Genomic DNA, 7,022 nt, shown 5'->3' on the forward strand with positions numbered 1-7,022 from the left:
GATGAAACCAACTGGCAAAGAAGCAATATGGAAGAGACTATCTTAAATGCCCTTCCTTGATAATGAGGTTGACAACTGCCTTATATGCAATCCTAATACCTTCATCAGGTGACTGATGGAAGCAGAGGCAGACACCCACAGTTAAACACTGAACTGAACTCCTGGAACCCAGTGACAGAAAGGGAGGAATGATGAGCAGGAGGGTCAAGACTGGGCTGGTGAAACCCACAGAAACTGCTGACCTGAACAAGGGGGAGCTCTTGGACCCTGGACTGATGCCTGGGAGGCCAGCATGGGGCTGATCCAGACCCCCTGAATGTGGGTGTCAGCGAGGAGGCCTAGCCAATATATGGGACCTTGGTCAGTAGAGTGGTATTTATCCCTGGCATACAAATGGACTTTGGGTGTCCCTCCCACAATGAGGGATGCTCTCACAGCCTGGAATCTTGAGGAAAGGCCTAGGCCCTGCTCTCAATGAAATAACAGACTCTGGATATCCCCCATTGAGGGCCTTATCCTCCCTGGGTAATGGAGTGGGGATTGGGTGGGAGGCTGATAGGCCCAGTAGGGGTCATGAGAGGAGAGGGAGAAGGAGATGGGATTCACAGGTGAAGCAGGCTTGTTGCTATTTTAAATGAAAAATATTTTTTTAAAAAAGGCTTGTCTGGGCTATATTCAGTCAGATTTTGTGAAGTTAACCACTCCCAAAAATAAAACCTTAAAATAAAAATTAAAAAAAGAGTACTGCATCTCACAACAAATGCCCCTCCCAAATCTTTTAGCTTCCAGAATCTTCCCTCTTCCTCTTCCAAGGTCTTCCTTCAGCCTTGGGTGCAGTGCTTGTTTCTTATGTATATCAGGTGAGATTGGGACCCCCCACTCACTCTTTCTCTGTACTTTGACGAGTTTTACCAGTCTATAAAGGAAGTTTCTTTGGTAAATAGTGAGAGCTAAATATCTATTGGTATAAGGATGAGTTTATAGAACATCGTTGAAAATTGATTTGGTTTAGCAAGTCTGAATCCTAACTGGATGCCTGCCGCTTACCCCAGGATACAAGTGCCAGTATTTCACCTCTTGAGATATCTTGAAATTATGATAATTGCTGCTGTTCATGGGGGTTATAGCTGCTTAGCACTATGAATTGATTGTCTTCTCTTGTTATCTTGCATAGCTTGTATCAGGTCACGGGGAGGTAGATTCCAGGTCAGTTCCACATTAATTCTTCAAAATCTTTCTGAAGTGTATGAAGTGTTCAGCAAGAGTGTATGGCTTTTACATTCTTGGAGCAAACGAGCCCAAAAGCCATAGTGTTCACTCTTTGTGGGTCTTGTTATACTACCATGAGCCACAACTCAAAGAGAAATTTCTCACGTTTGACCCTGGAGACATTGTTCACTGTGCTTTGGGATGTGGGGGTGAACATTTCCATTAACAAATAAACAGACACAAGACACAAACACACTATATATGTGCAACTTTAAGCAAATATAAAAATTTGTTCATATATATAAATATATATTTAGGAAAACATATATCATACATGACATAGTTCCTGTGGATTTTTCAAACATCCTAGTTTTCTAAGAAGCTGCTGCATAAACTGTCACCAGTATAACTGTCTAAATATAACTGAATATGGATGGCAACAGTAGACATGCCAAAGTGGATGAATGAAACACCAAGAAGCCTCAAACCTACACAAAGAGCTACAAGCAAGTAAGGATTGTTGAGAGCAAGAGAAATAATCTTCTCAGGGAAGAGCACCTTAACAGACTATCCTAAACCAAGTGGTCAGCCTTGGAAACACTTATACAAGTAATATTATCAGGTAATATTTAGGAATATATATGCATACAATATATACTATATTCATATATCCATTCATACATATGTGTATATATATATATGCAATTAAAAACAATGAAAAATAAGGCCATGTATTTGAAAGAGAGCAGAGTATATGGAAAGGTTTGGAAAGAATTCAGGGAGGAAAGGAGTGAGGACATTTGCTTACAATCTCAAAATTAAAAGAAATAATTTTTTTCTTTTATAGTTTTACAAGACAGGCTTTGGGGACCGTCCCGGAGCTCACTCTGTAGACCAGGCTGGCCTCGAACTCGTGGAGATCCTCCTGCCTCTGCCTCCTGGGAGCTGCGATTAAAGGCGTGCACCACCAACGCCCAGCAAAAGAAATAATTTTTAAAAGAAAAAATAATCACTGGGGTAAATTAAAATTGCTTGAGATGACTTTCAAGAGTGGACACTAACAGTTTTGATAATTTTGTGCATTGATGTGCATATATGAACATCAGTATGATGTGCATTATGTGTTTTTACAGGCATGCAGTTCAGAAGAAGACATCTTTGGACATCCTGCTCAGTCCACTCCCTCTCTGTTTCCCACTGTCCTCCTGATCAAGATTGTTTCCCCATTCTGTGTGCAGATATGCTAATGCATTAACCAATCCTATTCATCCCCCAGTCAACTTCTCCAAAGTGCTGATATAGTCTGTCTTAAACATGATTCTTCCTAGTTATTTCTGACATTAAATTATCATATATAATGGCCACTAACATAGATCAAAATGCAAATCAATATACTATACTTTGTGTAGACATTTATTTCCTTGTGGATTACTTTGTTTGTAAAAATACAGAGACATGAAGATATGATCTTATATGACAAGGTTTACTGTAAGCATAGTCTAAAGTGGTAAGAAAAGCATTTCTATATTGTCTCTCTGAGGGTTCATAGTTAGGACAAAGCATATTTTTGTGGAGTTTCCAACTTCGGAACAAGTCGATTTATCACAGCATCAGACACTGGCATTTTTTTCCTGCCTTCTCCTACTGATTTTCTGACTTAACTCTATTTTTCCTCAACACTCTGTATCAGTCATAGTGAAAGAAGAGAAAGAGAGAAATTGAGGAAGGGAGGGAGGGAGGGAAGGAAGGAGGGAAGGAAGGAAGGAAAAAAGGAAGGAAGAAAGGAATGAAGAAAGGGCAAGAAAGTTAACCAGTCTGTTTAACCAGTCCTAGCATTACCCAACATAAAGTATCCTGTCAGGAAATCTACATTATGAACCAAAAGTTCCTAAAATCCAGGGTAAATAAAGTCACTAACAAAGATTCTGATTCTTGTTTGGGAAACTGCAACACAATTATGTAATGCAGAGTATGAAAACATTCATGTGGTACTATTAACAGCTTTATTCTGGACAACCATGTGGCAATTGTTATTATCACTCATTTCATGTCCTTTACTAAAGTGACCAGACTTATAGGTTTCATTTATTTACATTTTGAGATAAGTTTGAATAATTACTTTAGCTGACATTGGACTCTTTCTAAATTAAGTCCCTAGTGTTTGGCTATGATGCATTTACTTGGCAGTACTGTGTTTAAAACAAAACAATAAATGAGTACAACTGTCTTACTGACTATTCTCCATCATAGTGTGCACAATAGAAATCATTTTGAAAATGGAGCTAATTATTATAGGTATGTTTGACTATTTATGACAATATAAATATTTCTTTATACACTGTGCCAATAAAGGCTTCTTTATTTTATGTCCCTCAAATGACCTGAGGAAAACAGATAGGACATCATCATAGTTATAAAACTGTGCTGGGAATAAAAGCATCTCAGGTAGTTACAGAACTCAGATTATTTGTGGATTTCACTAAATTTTCTTCCTTTGTTTATTCCTTTCTTTGTTTATTCCCTTCTTCTTCTTCTTCTTCTTCTTCTTCTTCTTCTTCTTCTTCTTCTTCTTCTTCTTCTTCTTCTTCTTCTCCTCCTCCTCCTCCTCCTCTTCCTCCTCCTCCTCCTCCTCCTCCTCCTCCTCCTTCTCTCTCTCTCTCTCTCTCTCTCTCTCTCTCTCTCTCTCTCTCTCTCTCTCTCTCTCTCTTTTAGACTCTTAATTTCAAGGTTGTAGGTTCAAGATCCACTTTGGGTGTTACATATAGTTGAATGTTTTTCCTTTGTCCCACTGCTCTCTCCTGCTCACAGGTCCCTGCAGAAACTTATGAAATTATCACTCAGAGACTAATATTAAATATAATTGTCTGGTCAATGGCTCAGGCTCATTACTGTCTAACTACCTCTATAACTTAACACATTTTTAATAATTTGTGTATCACCATATGACCATGGCTTACTGGTCTAAATGACATCTCTCTGACTCCATCTTCTTTTTCTCCATAACTCTAATTGGATTTCCAACCTAGCTATATTCTGCCTGGCCATTGGTTGAAACAACCATACTCAGCAACCAATAAAAGCAACAGATAGTCACAACATAAGAAGGATATTCCATGTCAAGTAACATCAACATCTCACCATTAAGGGAATGTATGTCAAGATTATACATAATGTAAGAATTTTTCCATGCTGTTAAGTGAAGCTTTATCTTTTGCTAGCTGCTTTGGTTTATCCCCCGCCAGTCGCCTGGGCTCTGCCGCGCCAGCCTGGTTCTAGATCTGCATCAGTCCCAAATAAACACACAGGAGGCTATATTCATTATGAAGCTGTTGGCCTTGTTTGTCTCTTACTGGCTAGCTCTGCTTTAAGTAATTACCCCATAATTGTTAATCTAAGTATGTCTCTTACCGGAGAATAGTTCCAGGCTTCCTACCCCCAATGGCGTTACATGTTGACTCTCTTGTGTTTCTCCTACCCAGAGTCCTCCTGGACTCCTAGTCCCTCCTATCTAGATTCCCCATTGGCCAGACAGTACTTTATTGACAAATGCACAGGACTTCCCCAACATCTCCTCTTTCTGTTTAAACAAAAAGAAAGGTCTTAATTTTAACATAGTCAAATCATATATAACAGAACAGTTATCAAGTAAGAATACAGTTACAATATTTTGTCTATCAACATTTAGCAAGATTTAAAGAAAATATCATCTATCTCATTCTTGTGAGTCCAAAGTCCTAAATGTAGTTTATCTCTTATCATAACTAAGGAAAACTATAATTATAACTATCTGTCTTCAACTCCATCAAAGACCACAGAAGGATAATATATAAACACTAGGATTAACAGAGATATCTTACTGCCTGGACAGTCACCTGAAGTTCCTCTGTAACGTGGGGCATCCATCTTCAGCCCATAGGCCACAATGTGTCCAGAAGATTTCTCAGCAAAGCAGGAAATTTCAAACTGTCCATCTGCGTTGGCAGTCTGTCAGTCATTTTTCTTTGTCCTGCAGAAAGTCTCGTAGACTCTTCATCAAGCAGGAACCCTGTAAGACTGAGTTCAGTAGTCACTTTCCTCTGGGTCCTGCATGTCCAGATGATACAACAACAGTCAAACAATCTAGGCAAGAGCAGTTTCTTGGCCAAATGGCTAAGCTTGCCATGTTGAAAGCAAACTTTATAACGAGTTTCTTCGATGCCCATCTTCCTCTCAGATATAATTGGTGCTGCCAGGAGCAGACATTTCTCATTGTCAAGACAAACCCTAAACCATTTTAAATGCCATGTTCTGAAGGTCTTTGAGAGGTTTGAAGACTGTCCATCTCAAATATATTTCTGTATATCTAGAAACCTAACTTATGTAACTAGAAATTCTATTATAAGTAACTATCTATAGTTTGTATTCAATTATGCATTACGTTGTAAAAGATCAGTATAAGCACAATACTTAATCAAGAGGAGAAATATAAGCATCACAAAATTGACCTTGATTTTGTCTCAATAAATGAAAAACAATACCCATACCATAATTCCCCTTTTTACCATTAAAAAAGATTGGCTGTGATCACTAGCCAATTATAAACAATCCCATTTAAATGAAAACAAAGATTTATAAACAAGATGGGAATTGGGACGTCGCTCACTCCAAACTGCTTCCTGCTGGAAGGGGGCGCTGTTTATACCATGGGGATCATGACAAAACTCAGAAACCTGTATAAGTCCGTATTTTCGGGGTCTGTAAAGCTCCATCATCTTAGCTGTCTCAATTGTTGGAACCCCTGGTCCACTGCTTCCGGGGGTCTTGGTTGGTCAAACCACAGAAGTCTGGAAGAAATCCTCAGCTTTTTATGTTCTGTGGAAACATAAGCAAAAACTCCTTTTCCGAGTAACATATCCTTATACTTAAATTTTGAAGTCAAGGCATTTTCAAAAGATAGAAGTTGGATTAATTCAGCAGCATTTATAATCAATTGTACTTTAGCAGAAGTTCCTTCCTGAGCAAGCAAAAAACTGAAAAACATAATAGCGTACAGTATCCAGACTCTCTGTGTATTTTCCATCTTTACGTGGCTTTTTTATTTATCTATTATTACTTTATTTATTTTACTTTTATTTATTTTTCTTTGAGACAGGATTTCTCTTTGGAAATCTGCCTGCCTCTGCCTCTGGAATAAATCCTACTGGCGTGAGCCACCACAACGCCGGCTTTTGCATTTATTTACCACTTTGCCGTTTCATTTTCTCTCTCAATCTCACGTATATTTTTAAACACACTGTAAACCTTTAGAGGTTTTTCTTCATTTAAGTCTGACTTTACTGTAAATCTTTATGTTTTTCTGGCCACGTGTCTTATCTGTAAAACCGAGGCTGTTTTAAACTGCCAGTTTTTTTTTCCTCAAGATGGCGGGCGTAAGCGTGACTCCAGCTTACCGCCTCAGTCCATGCTGACATCCAGCAAAAGCTGCCACTTCCAGCTGTATGTACACACCTATCAATTGTTAGCAGAGTCTCTTAAAAGAACCTTGTTGGGTTTTTTTTTTTTATGCCGAGTCTCGAAGACTCCAGTAAATTTAAATATCATTGACTCACAAAACTTACTTTATGTATTATTACTGTATGTAATCTAATGTTGTTTTATACTTTGGAAAGAAAACTGCCTATAAGAAGAAAAGCATAATACTAATGAATGCCTAGATGACTATCTCTTTTCATTTTCAATTGCAAATGTCAAAATTAGTGATTTCACCCAGAATTGCAAATTACACACATAAAATTTATCTTATTCATACCATGGATACAGACTTGTTTTAATAA

Source organism: Mesocricetus auratus, unplaced genomic scaffold (assembly GCF_017639785.1).
Source record: "Mesocricetus auratus isolate SY011 unplaced genomic scaffold, BCM_Maur_2.0 Super-Scaffold_2245, whole genome shotgun sequence".
Taxonomy (NCBI): Eukaryota; Metazoa; Chordata; class Mammalia; order Rodentia; family Cricetidae; genus Mesocricetus; species Mesocricetus auratus.